Below are 12,655 nucleotides of genomic sequence, written 5' to 3' on the forward strand. Positions count from 1 at the left end.
TAAACTGAAGCCTCGTTACACCCTCCTCACAACTTACATTCCCTCCTAGTTTTGCATCATCTGCAAATTTAGAAATATTACAATTGGTCCCCAGATCCAAGTCAATTATAGAGATTGTGAACAGCTATGGCCCAAGCACTGATCCTTGCAGTACCTCACTAGTAACAGCCTGCATCCTGAGAATGACTCATTTATTCCTACTCTTTGCTTTCTGTCTGTTAACCAATTCTCAACCACTGCAGTATATTGCTCCCAATCCTATGTGCTTTAATTTTGATTACTAACTTCCTGTGTGGGACCTATCAAAGGTCAGCAGGGAGGTTCAAGTGAGGCTTGAAAGGGAAGAGCAGAGGCTGCTCTCCACACCTAGGGGCTCCCCTCAGGTAGCTCTGAGTGTGGACACCAGCTCCTCAGCCCCTTTGCTATTGACCCCAGATCCAAAAGCCAAGATGACTGAGGAGACTCTGACACCTGTGCAGGAACCCCTCAGCCAGGCTTCAGGCAGCCAGAGGATGCCTGCTAAAGTCATCCCAGGCCATGAAGCAACACGTTCAGCAGTCTGCCTCCACCTCAGATGCGAGCTAAATTGCTGCCTTTGTGAATTTGGAAAATTTACCATATTACGTCAATGCAACATTCAATCAGAGGTGTGAAATATAAATTCAGTGTCACCAAGACATAGAAATGTATTGGGCCAGAAAGCACAATTGCAGTTCTTTGGGCTAGTCTTAAAGATAGATTACAATGGATCTGCACAAAGAAAAAAAATGGTACAGTTGTTTAATCAGGATGCAGTTTGGTTCTTTTAAAAATCTGTTTTGCTAGTAATTCAGTGAATTTTTTTTTTGAGCTGCACTGGCTGTAACAAACATCAACTGGAATGAGAAAGTTCCCCACAGCTACACTTTACTGAAATCTGTCGTTACAGTGCATTGAAATTTAAAGATGCTGAAGGTAATGTTACTGCAAGTGCCTCAAAGTATGGCCATCAGGCTGAAAGATTTATTTATAATTGAAGAATAATGCACTCAAAGTTCCTGAATTTATGTGCTGAACAAAACATTGGTTGAAATGCATTACTCTAATGTTAGAGATAGATTTTCATGAGAGGGAATTTTAAATTTCTAAGCATTGTGGAACTGCTTCACCAGCCTAGTTTTTCTTTCATGGAGAAGATAAGTGGAAAAGCCACAGTGGAATGCCAAGATGGAGGAGAATAAAACAGACAAGGTGGGCTGGATTCTCTTCCTAAAGGTAGGCTAGAATGAAGTAGGAACAATGTGTGCCCATGTGACTCCACTGCTAGTCCACTGCAATTTCCTCCAAAGGCACTCATTTAGTTGGCAGAGCAAGTTTGAAGCAGTAAGATCGCTTATATTGGTGGAAATAAAGAAAGTCAGGGTTGCACTATTTAAAATACTGTAGCAATTTAAACAGACACAGGTCTTTCTACAGAGAAGAAGGCACCCAGTAGTTGAAATATCTGAAAAGAAGTAGCTTCAAGCATGTTGGCAGCTGTAAGATCCTCCAGACTCTTGAATGTATCCATGGAGGTGCTTTGCCAAAAGCGACACCATGAACATTGGCTGGATCAGTAGTAGAGATCTACCAGGAGCATCTTGGCACTTACCACAAGATACTCCATCCTACAAATTTTCAGGGGAAAAGTGTTTTGGAATCTTAAAAGTTTTCTTTTCCAGAAATTGCAGAATGAGTTTTTTGATAACTTTTAACCAGGTGCTCACGTCTGTCCCTTGGTGTTCTTTCTCACTGCTGTGATATGGAAATACAGTTCAACAGGGTGAATGAAACATCCCCGGATTTTACCTGACATAGGTATGACATCCAGGCAATCCTTTGAAGTGGAATCCAATGTCTTTGTAGACGGTCCTGGTTCTTTCTCAACAGGCTGGTAATTATAGTATTAATTATTTCTAGCAGCAGATGGATGGACTGCTATCCACATTCCCATCGTAGTTTTGAAATATTTTCTGTGTCATGTCTGAAGGAAGATCTTTTGATATATAACTCTGAAGTGAAAGCTCCATTATGGATCTGTCAATCAGAGGCAATGTGCTCCTTTTTTTCTCACAGTGGTCAAACAATCCTGACTCTATGAGAATTGTCGACTGGTAATGACATGACTGGAGGCTGGCCAATCTGATAGTTAATGTGAAAGAGCAAAGTTGGGGTCCTGTACTTCAACCCAACCTTCCTTGAGAGTGGGAGGGAGAGAGGAAGAGCAGGAAATAGTTACTGCAGAGTAGAGCAGAATCTGCTATCAAAATAACAGTTGAAGAGAAGTCCAAATTTATTTTTAATTTTAAAATATGATGGATCTTTTGAGATTTTTTTTTAAATTTCAATGCCCTCTGCTAGCCTTATCAATGATGGATGGTAGTTATATGCTGGTATGTTTTGCATTCAGCATTGTTATAGTGGTGATGAATAAATTACATAGAATTTACAGCACAGAAACAGGCCATTCGGCCCAACTAGTCTGTGCTAGTCGTATGCTAGTCTCCATACGAGTCTCCTCCCATTCTACCTTATCTTAGCTTTTTAGCGTGTCCAGTTTGGAATCCTTTTGAAAGGTATTAAGCTATTTGCCTTAAAAACTTGTTGTGGTAATGAGTTCCACATTCTAACTACTCTTCGAGAAATCAAATTTCTCCTTATTTACCCATTGGATTTATCAGTAACTACCGTGTATTTATGGCCCCTAGTTTTGGATTCTCCCACAAGTGAAAACATTCTTTCCACATCTACCCTGTGCAACCCATTCATAATTTTAAAGATTTCTATCAGGTCATCTCTAAGCCTGTTCCAAAGAACAAAGCCTGAATCTGTTCAATCTTACTCAATAGAATCATAGAATCAAAGGGCTAAAAATTGGTCTGCACATGTTTTTGGACACGGGGTGCAGCAGAGGGGAGGGTGGAGGGACGGTGGGTGGGTTGGGGTCGTAATTTATGACCTGCTTGCACCAGTTCCTGTTGACGCAGGCAGTATGCAAACTTTGTGCTCCCACCTCATTTAAATGAATGGGCAATAAATACTAGCCTAGCCAGCGAAGCCCACATCCCATGAATAAATAAAAATTAATAATTTCTATGTGCAGCCCAGTATGACCCGTACATCTGGCTGGCTGCACACACAACAGTGGGGGGTCTAATAGTGTAAGAGGCAAGCATGTCTTCTAGCTAATGTCCAGCTCTTAAAGGTAGTTTGTTCCCCTTAAAGGGAAGCTGCACTGATTCATAGGAGGCTGCTGTTCAATACCATTGATGCAAACAAAACATTGGGAAATGGAACACCAGGGCAGAGAGAGGATTCTGTGGTTCACAGATACAATGCCTAAGGCCCTTGTCATGGAGTTGGAGAGGAGGAGGGAGGCCATATTGTCACAGGGAGCCAGGAGGCCCTCAAGCAATGTCCTCCGAAGGATTTGGGAGCAGTTGGCCATGGAGGTCAACTTCAGAAGGCCTTGAGGTCAAGGCAACTGTGCTGCAAAGTGTTTAATGACCTCACGTGTGTGGTCTAGGTTGCTGAATGCATTGGCACATAACATCTCCTACTCACTGCTCCACCAGCCTACATTGCCATCTCTCACCCAACAGCAATCCCTGGTTCTCAGGACTCACGCCTAATATTCACATACTCCACCTCACCCTCATACACCTTCTACTGTTCCCAACCTCACAAACACCTCTCGCTGCCTCCACATACCTTCAGCTAGTCAACTATAGCAAACACATCACCCAAACATTGTATGACACAATCATTGATATTCTGATCTCTTTCTTACAGACAAAGTGTAACATAACAGGAAGAAGGAGCAGAGAACTGGTGGGGTCCAGGCATGCATTCATCCGCTAAGCCTCATGGAGGAGATGGTACTCTAAATCATGGGGCCGGTTACCATTCATGATGACAGTATGTTATTGCCTTATGGCCCTTCTCACCTCGCAGATCATTCTCATCCTGCTATCTGCATGAAGCGCAAGCTGCAGAAGGTGCAACTATAGACTTCTTGCTTTACATCACACCGCCCTCATCCCCCAACCCTGCCCCTCAGCCTAAGATTCCCCTTCTTATTTTATGCTTTCAGATCATTCAGATACAGCACACCCAGCAGGAAGAGAGAGCGTGAGAGAGAGCAACATCACACCACTGATAAGGAAGCAATATTACTTGGATGTAACATTTGCAGCCATTGTCTCAGATACTAGCATTGAGCGTGCCTTACAGGGTAGCATAGAGCCAGGATCAGCATGTTGTGAGTCACCAGGCATGGATGGGCTGCAGCTAGGCTGGGGAAAAAGGTAGCACATGTTCCAGCTCCTTGGATGGCAAGGTCACTGATGAGTCCTGTTGCAGAGGACTCAGATGAGGTCTTTGATGGGGAGACATACCCGATGAGGAGGCTGATGAACATGCACACTGAGATGCTTGGTGCATTGGCAGACCTGTCAGCCAGCCTTCTGTCACTGTCAAGGAGCATGGAGGAGTAAGCTCCAATGTGGCACAGCATCGCACAGAGTTTGGAGCCCATCCTACCCAGTGTGGAAATGGTGGCCAATTCCTTGACCACATCAAAGCTTGATTCACGAGTGCTGAGTCTAGTGGCCACTGTCTCAGCTTTCACTGCAGTACAGGTGTAAACCACACAATGTCTCAGAGCTGCAGTTGAAGCTCAGATGGAGGTCATGAGATCCAGGCTTGTCTCCATGCAGGCTCAGAAGGCTGCCATCACGGCTATAGATCTCAGTACTCAAAGAGGTATGCAGGCTCTCACAGCAGATTAGTAATTTGTGTTGCAAAAAAGTACTAGGATTGCTGAGGTGCCATCCAGGGGGAGTGGCAGTGACTCCATGATGCACAAATCTGCTGTCCTCTCTCAGGAACAGTAGCATAGTGGTTACGTTACTGGATCAGTAATCCAGGGGCCTGGATAAATGAACCAAAGACATGAGTTGTAATCCTGCCACAGCAGCTGTGAAATTTTAATTCAGTTAATTAAATAAATCTGGAAATAAAAAAAATCTAGTCTCTGTAATGGTGATCATGTAACTTCTGGGTTGTCAAAAAATCCATTTGGTTCACTAATGTACTTTAGGAAAGAAAATCTGTTGAGCTTGCACAGTCGGGCCTGTATGTTACTCCAAACTCTCAGCAATGTAGTTGACTCTTAACTGTCCTCTGAAATGGCCTGGCAAGCCACTCAGTTGTCAACAAGATGGCTCACCACCATCTACCTCCTCAAGGGGAAGTAGGGATGGGCAATAAATGCTGGCCTGTCCAGTGATGCCCACATCTCATGAATGAATTAAAAAGGATGAGAGCATTCCCGCTCCCAGTAATACCACTCTGCCAGTGCCCTTGGCATTGCTTTCAGCCAGCCAGCTAGCCCAGCCTTCTGCTGCCCATGCTGAGGGGGTACAGTCTGAAGCTGGACTGTCAAGGCCCAAGCTGTTTAAAGTTGTCCTGCAAGGCCATCTGCAGCCTCTCTCCCTGAAAGTTAGCAGCTTTCCGCCAGCCATGCTGCAGCCACAGGGATAGCACTGCATAGGAGCTCTAGGACAGGCAAAGGCAGCCACAAGAAAGGCCTTTTTATTATATGTTCATGGGATGTGAGCATCACTGGCAAGGCCAGCATTTATTGCCCATCCCGAATTGCCCTTGAGAAGTTGGTGGCAAGCCACCTTCTTGAAACATTCTGTGCAATGCCCTTGGCAAAGTTGGACCCGGACTCCTCCATGCTCCTTGACAGTGACAGGAAGCTGATTGACAGGCCAACCACTGCTCCCAGCATCTCAGTGTGCATGCCCGCTCAGTGCTTTCCTGTATGTAGTCCTCATCTGAGTCCTCTGCAGCAGAAGTCGGCTGTAACCTCACACTCTGGTCAGTTGGCAAACAAAACATCCTTTATGCCAGGCTTGGCTGTAGCCCACTTATGCCTGGTGACCCACCAAGTGCAGATTATAAATCCATACCAGCCTTTAAGGTAAGTGCAGTACCAGTATCTGGGCCAGTGGCTGCGAGTGCCAGACCAAGTGACAGTGTTCCTTCATTGGTGCTGTGCTATTGCTCTCTCTTCTCCTCCCTGGGTAGGTGGTAGTTCTTGGGTGTGTGAAAGCAGAAAATCAGAAATGGGAGGATTGGTGTCAGAGAAGGGGGTTTGGCGTAAAAGGCATGACGTCCATGGCCACATCATCAGCAACCTGCACATCATGCTGGATAGCAGGATGAGAGTAAGCTGGGAGTTGAGAAGGGGCATAAGGCATAAACATACCATCATCCTCAAGGTGCTCAGCAATACCAAATGCTACGAGCTATGTAGCAGCCAGCCCCATGATGCGAAGAACCATTTCTTCAGTGGGGTTGAGGAGAAGCATGCATCCTTGTTCCCCATTGGTTCTGTTATGCACCCAGCAGTTATGAGTGACCTTGTCCTGAAAGAGAGAGGACAGAATGTCAGTGATACCTGGATGAGTGCGACCCCAACAACGCTCAGGAAGCTCGACACCATCCAGAACAAAGCATCTCACTTGATCAGCACCCCATCCATAATCTTAAACATTCATTCCCTCTACCACCATCACACAATGGCAGCAGTGTGTACCTTATACAAGATGCACTGCAGCAACTCGCAAAGCTTCCTTTAAAAGCACCTTCCAAACCCGCAACCTCTTCCACATAGAAGAACAACGACAGCAGACGCATGGGAACACCACCACTTGCAAGTTTCCTTCCAAGTTACACACCATCCTGACTTGGAACTATATCGCCATTTCTTCACTGTCACTGGACCAAAATCCTGGAACTCCCTCCCTAACAGCACTGTGGGTGTACCCGCATCAAAATGGACTGCAATGGTTCAAGAAGGCAGCTCATCACCGCCTTCTCAAGGGCAATTAGGGATGGGCAGCAAATGCTGCCCTTGCCAGAGATGTCCAAATCTCATAAAAAGAATAAAGAAAAGGATTGTGTAGTACTGTATTTGAGTATTGTTCCTGAAACAACTGAATAGCTGGAGGGGTTATGTGGAAGCAGTGGGAATTGGGTTTGAGGATGGCATCATTGGAATGTGTGTGAGGGTGAGGTGGAGTAACCGGATGTTAGGTATGAATCTCATATGCCAAGGACTGTTGTGAGAATAATGGGGGTGTGATGCATTGAGCAGTGAGAGAGGCTGGTGGTGCAATTGGTATGAGGTCCTTTGAAGATGTATTCACAAACCTTGAACACCCATGTGAGGTCATTAAACTTCTTGTGGCACTGCAGCTAGGTCCTCAAGGCCAGACTCCTTGGCAACTTGTACCTAATCCTTTTGGAGGGTGGCCATCAAGGGCATCCTGGGCACATGCAGATATACATACTGCCTTTGAGAGAAGCAGGCTGGCTGCACCATGTGCTTTCAGTGCACATTGCTCCGCCCTTGCTGCCTACTCAGGCAGCTAGCAGTGCAGATTCCGCTCAAACCAACACTATAATCAGGTAAATGAGGAGGCGGGATCAAGTTTTCGTGCTGCCAGTCTCAACGGGGCAAAACCGTTGGTTGGAGTCATACCTAGCGCAAAGGAAGATAGTTGTGGTTGTTGGAGGTCAATCATCCCAGCTCCAGAACATTACTGCAGGAGTTCATCAGGGTAGTGTCCTCGTCCCAACCATCTTCAGCTGCTTCATCAATGACCTTCTTGCAATCATAAGGTCAGAATTGGAGATGTTCACTGATGATTGCACAATGTTCAGCACCATTCGCAACTCCTCAGGTACTGTAGCAGTCCGTATAGAAATGCAGCAAGGCCTGGACAATATCCAGGCTTGGGCTGATAAGTGGCAAGTAACATTCACGCCACACAAGTGCCAGGCAATGACCATCTCCAACAAGAGAGAATCTAACCATCTCCCCTTGACATTCAATGGCATTACGATCGCTGAATCCCCCACTATCAACATCCTGGGGGTTACTATTGACCAGAAACTGAACTGGAGTAGTCATATAAATACCATGGCTACAAGAGAAGCTCAGAGGCTAGGAATTCTACAGTAGTAACTCACCTCCTGACTCCCCAAAGCCTGTCCACCATCTACAAGGCACAAGTCAGGAGTGTGATGGAATACTCTCCACTTGCCTGGATGGGTGCAGCTCCAATAACACTCAAGAAGCTCAACACCATCCAGGACAAAGCAGCCCGCTTGATTAGCATCCCATCTACAAACAATTACTCCCTCCACCACCGACGCACAGTGGCAGTAATGTATACCATCTCCAAGACGCTTTGCAGCAACGCACCAAGTGTCCTTTGACAGCACCTTCCAAACCTGAAACCTCCACCACCTAGAAGGACAAGGGCAGCAGATGCATGGGAACACAACCACCTGCAAGTTCCCCTCCAAGCCACACACCGTCCTGACTTGGAACTATATCGCCATCCTTTCACTGTCGCTGGGTCAAAATCTTGGAACTCCCTTCCTAACAGTACTGTTGGTGTACCTGCCCCACACGGACAACAGCAGTTCAAGAAGGCAGTTCACCACCACCTTCTCAAGGGCAATTTGGGCAATTAGGGATGGGCAATTAATGCTGGCCTAGCCAGCAACACAGACATCCCATGAATGACTTAAAAAAAATGGGACTGGGTGCAGGCAGATTGCAAACCATGACCCTTGCACCCAGAAATGGCCATAACAAATTTTTATCCCATCATCTCTCAGTTCTGCTATCATTCTTGTAAATCTTACTACACTTTTTCCAGTGTTTCTAAGTCCTTTTTTTACAGTATAGAGATGAGAATTGTGCACACTACTCTGATGTGCAGCATGACCAGAGTCTGATACAATTTTTACAGAACTTCACTACTTTTGAATTTGACAATTCCCAGATATAAATCCCAGTGCTTTGTTAACATTTTTAATTGCTTTGCTAGCCTTCCAATGGTGCTTTTAATGATTTGTTCACCTGTATCTCAGATCACCTTGCTCATCTACCCATTCAGTTTCTTATTGTCTAAGGTGTATGTGATGATTCTATTTTTCCTACCAAATTTTACCACCTCACATTTATCTATGTTAAATTTAATTTGCTTCTTAAGTGCCCAGTCTGCAAGTTTGCTAATGTCTTTTTATCTGATATAAAATAGAAAGTGCTGGAAATACTCAACAGGTCAGGCAGTATCTGTGGAGAGAGAAGCAGAGTTATCATTTCAGGTCTGTGACCTTTCATCAGAACTGGCAAGGGTTAGAAAAGAGTTAAGTTTTAAGCAAGTGAAAGGAGGGATTTGGGGGGAAGAGAACAAAGGGAAAGGTGTGTGATAGGGCAGAAGGCAGGGGAGATTAAATAACAAAGCTGCCATGGGATAAAGGCAAAGAGTGTGTTAACGCTTGTGATGAAAGACAAAGCTTTAGTCCAGAGAGTGTTAATGGCAGAGTAATGAGCAACTTTGTCCACATGAAAAAACAGGCACATGGTTAAAAAATAAAATAAAATAATAAAAGCTATAGAAAAATAGAAAAAAGTCCAGTCATGCCCTGAAATTGTTGAACTCAAGGTTGAGACCGCAAGGCTGTAGAGTGCTTCATCAAAAGATCACGTGCTGCTCCTTGAGCTTACGTTGATGTTCGCTGGAACACTACAGCAGGTCAAGGACAGAAATGTGGGCATAAAAGCAGGGCGGGGTGTTGAAATGGCAAGCAACCGGAAGCTCAAGATTGTGCTTTCGGACTGAGTGGAGGTGTTCTGCAAAGTGATCACCCAATCTGCGTTTGGTCTCCTCAAAGTAGAGGCGACTGCACTGTGAGCAGCGAATACAGTATATTAAGTTGAAGGAAGTACAAATAAATCGCTGCTTCACCTAGAAGGGGTGTTTGGGGCCTTGGATGGTGAGGAGAGAGGAGGTAAAAGGGTGGGTATTACACCTTCTGTGATTGCATGGGAAGGTGCCTTGGGAAGGGGACGAGGTGTAGGGGGTGATGGAGGAGTGGACCAGGGTGTCATGGAGGGAATGATCCTTTCGGAATTCTTAGAGGAGAGGGGAAGGGAAGATGCGTTTGACGGTGGCATCACGCTGGAGGTGGAGGAAATGGCGGAGGATGATCCTTTGGATGTGGAGGCTGGTTGGGTGGAAAGTGAGGACAAGGGGAAACCTGTTGTGGTTCTGGACGGGAGGGCAAGTGGTGAGGGCAGAAGTGTGAGAAATAGCTCAGACACGGTTGTGGGCCCTGTCAACCACAGTTGGGGAGAAATCCTCGGTTGAGGAAAAAGGAAGACATGTCAGAAGCGCTGTTGTGGAAGGTTGCATCATCAGAACAGGTGCGTCGGAGATGGAGAAACTGGGAGAATGGGATGGAGTCCTTACAGGAAATAGGGTGTGAGACAGTGTATTCAAGATAGCCATGGGAGTCGGTGGGCTTATAATGAATATTAGTAGACATGATGTTGTTCCCTTCCTCAGTGTTAGCTTTACTCCCCAGTTCAGTATAATCAACAAATTTTGATACTATTAAGATACTTGTTCCTAAGTCCCCATGTTTAATGCAAATTATGAATAATAGTGTACCAGCATTGGAACACTCCTTTCCACCTTCCTCCAATCTGAATAATTACCTTTTACCCCTACTCTCTGCATTCTATTTACTCTACATTCAGCTATCTGTCCCTTGACTTCACATGCCCTAGTCTTTGTCATCAGCGTATCATGTGGTAGTTTATTGATAGATTGACATGCAAGGCTGAATTTTACTGACCCCCCCCCCCCACCAACGTCAGGGGTCGTGGTGGGGGAACGTAAAATACTTCCTGGAGAGGCCCGCCATGGCCCCGCCGCCTGAAAGGCCCCACCCCATTTTACCGGCAGCTGCAAGACCTTGGAGCGCCCCCCCACCCCCATTGCTCGGCGGTGGCACCCCAATTACCATATGTAAAGTGCTACTTACTTTGCACGATTTTGCATCCCACTACCTGTCGCTCCACACTTCTGCATTTTTCGCTGAACGGGTGGCTGTCACATGTCATCCCATTCATGAATGAGAGAAGCCGACGGGACATCAGAAATAGGAGTACTCGTTCACAGTGCAGTTAAGTCTAGATATACCGGGGTCTCAACTCTGTATACCTGAAGGGAGGTGGGAGGGTTTGGTATTAATGGGGGCACAACTCTGCAGGCATGAAGGGAGGTACTGCTTACCCTCCCTCCGTAAACAGTGGCCGTTCTGCACAATTGTTTGTTTGTGAGAAGGAGCAATGGCACTCCACTCACTCTGTGTATGAGGAGGGTGCCAGAATCAATAGGCGTGTAAAGGTTATCTGGCTAGTAGGGCAATCGATGCAGCTGTTACAATCTTAATGTGGACACGTTGTGCCACTGTTAGTGGGAGATAAGATGGGCAAAGCCATGGCACGCCATATAGTTGATGCATGAAAGCACCTGATGTAACAGTCAACATCATTCTTTGCCCTATTAGGAACCTTCGAAGAAGTGAAGGAATCAAGATTAATTGCAACTTGGAGATGGGGATGATTTATTCTATTTTATTTGATCCGCTTCTCGAGTATCCATAAGCGCCGCAGATAAAACCAACAGGCAGGTGCAGCCCACGTAGAGGCCCCTGGTCGTGAGCAGCAGCAGCAGCCCCCAAGGAGCTCGCCGCTACAGATTGCTGCACATCTACAGGTTCCACATGACACACCTGCAGTTGTCAGAGTGCTGGTGTCAGAGGCAGGGACAGGAATGAAGCCAGTCAAGTGGTAGAAGTGTCAGTGGGGGAGCATTTCGGGGACAGTGACCATAACTCTAAGATTTAAGGTAGTTATGGAAAAGGACAAAGATGGAGCAGAAATAAAGGTACTGAATTGGGGGAAGGCTGATTTCCATATGATAAAACAGGTTCTGGCCAAAACAGTATGATAAAACAGGATCTGGATTTGGGAGCAGCTACTTGTAGGAAAGTCTACATCAGACCAATGTGAGTCATTCAAAAAAGAAACAGTGAGAGTTCAAGGCCAACGTATTCCCATAAAGGTGAAGGGTAGGACCAATAAGTCCAGGGAATCCTGGATGTCAAATGATATAGAGGATTGGATAAGGAAAATAAAGGAGGCTTATGACAGATTCAGAGGGCTGAAAACAGCAGCGGCCCTGAGGAGTATAGAGAGTGCAGGGGGTACTTTAAAAAGTAATTAGGAGAGCGAAGAGGGGGCATGAAAGGCACTGGCAGGCAAGATAATGGAAAATCCCAAGGCATTTTATGTATATTAAGGGCAAGAGGATAACCAGGGAAAGAGTAGGGCCCATTGAATACCAAAGTGGCAATCTGTGTGTGGAGCCGGAGGACAAAGGTGAGGTTTTAAATGATTACTTTTCATCTGTGTTCACTATGGAGAAGGACAATGTAGAAGTAGAGATCAGGGAGGGGGATTGTGATATACTCGAACAAATTAGCATTGAAAGGGAGGAAATATTAACAGCTTTAGCAGGCTTAAAAGTGGCTAAATTCCCAGGCCCAGATAGATGTATCCCAGGATGCTATATGAGGCAAAGGAAGAGATAGCAGGGGCTCTGACACAGATTTTCAAATCCTCTCCGGCAACAGGAGAAGTGTCAGAGGACTGCAGGACAGCGAATGTGGTATCATTATTCAAGAAGGGTAGTAG

This window comes from Heterodontus francisci, chromosome 1 (genome assembly GCF_036365525.1).
Source record: "Heterodontus francisci isolate sHetFra1 chromosome 1, sHetFra1.hap1, whole genome shotgun sequence".
Classification (NCBI taxonomy): Eukaryota; Metazoa; Chordata; class Chondrichthyes; order Heterodontiformes; family Heterodontidae; genus Heterodontus; species Heterodontus francisci.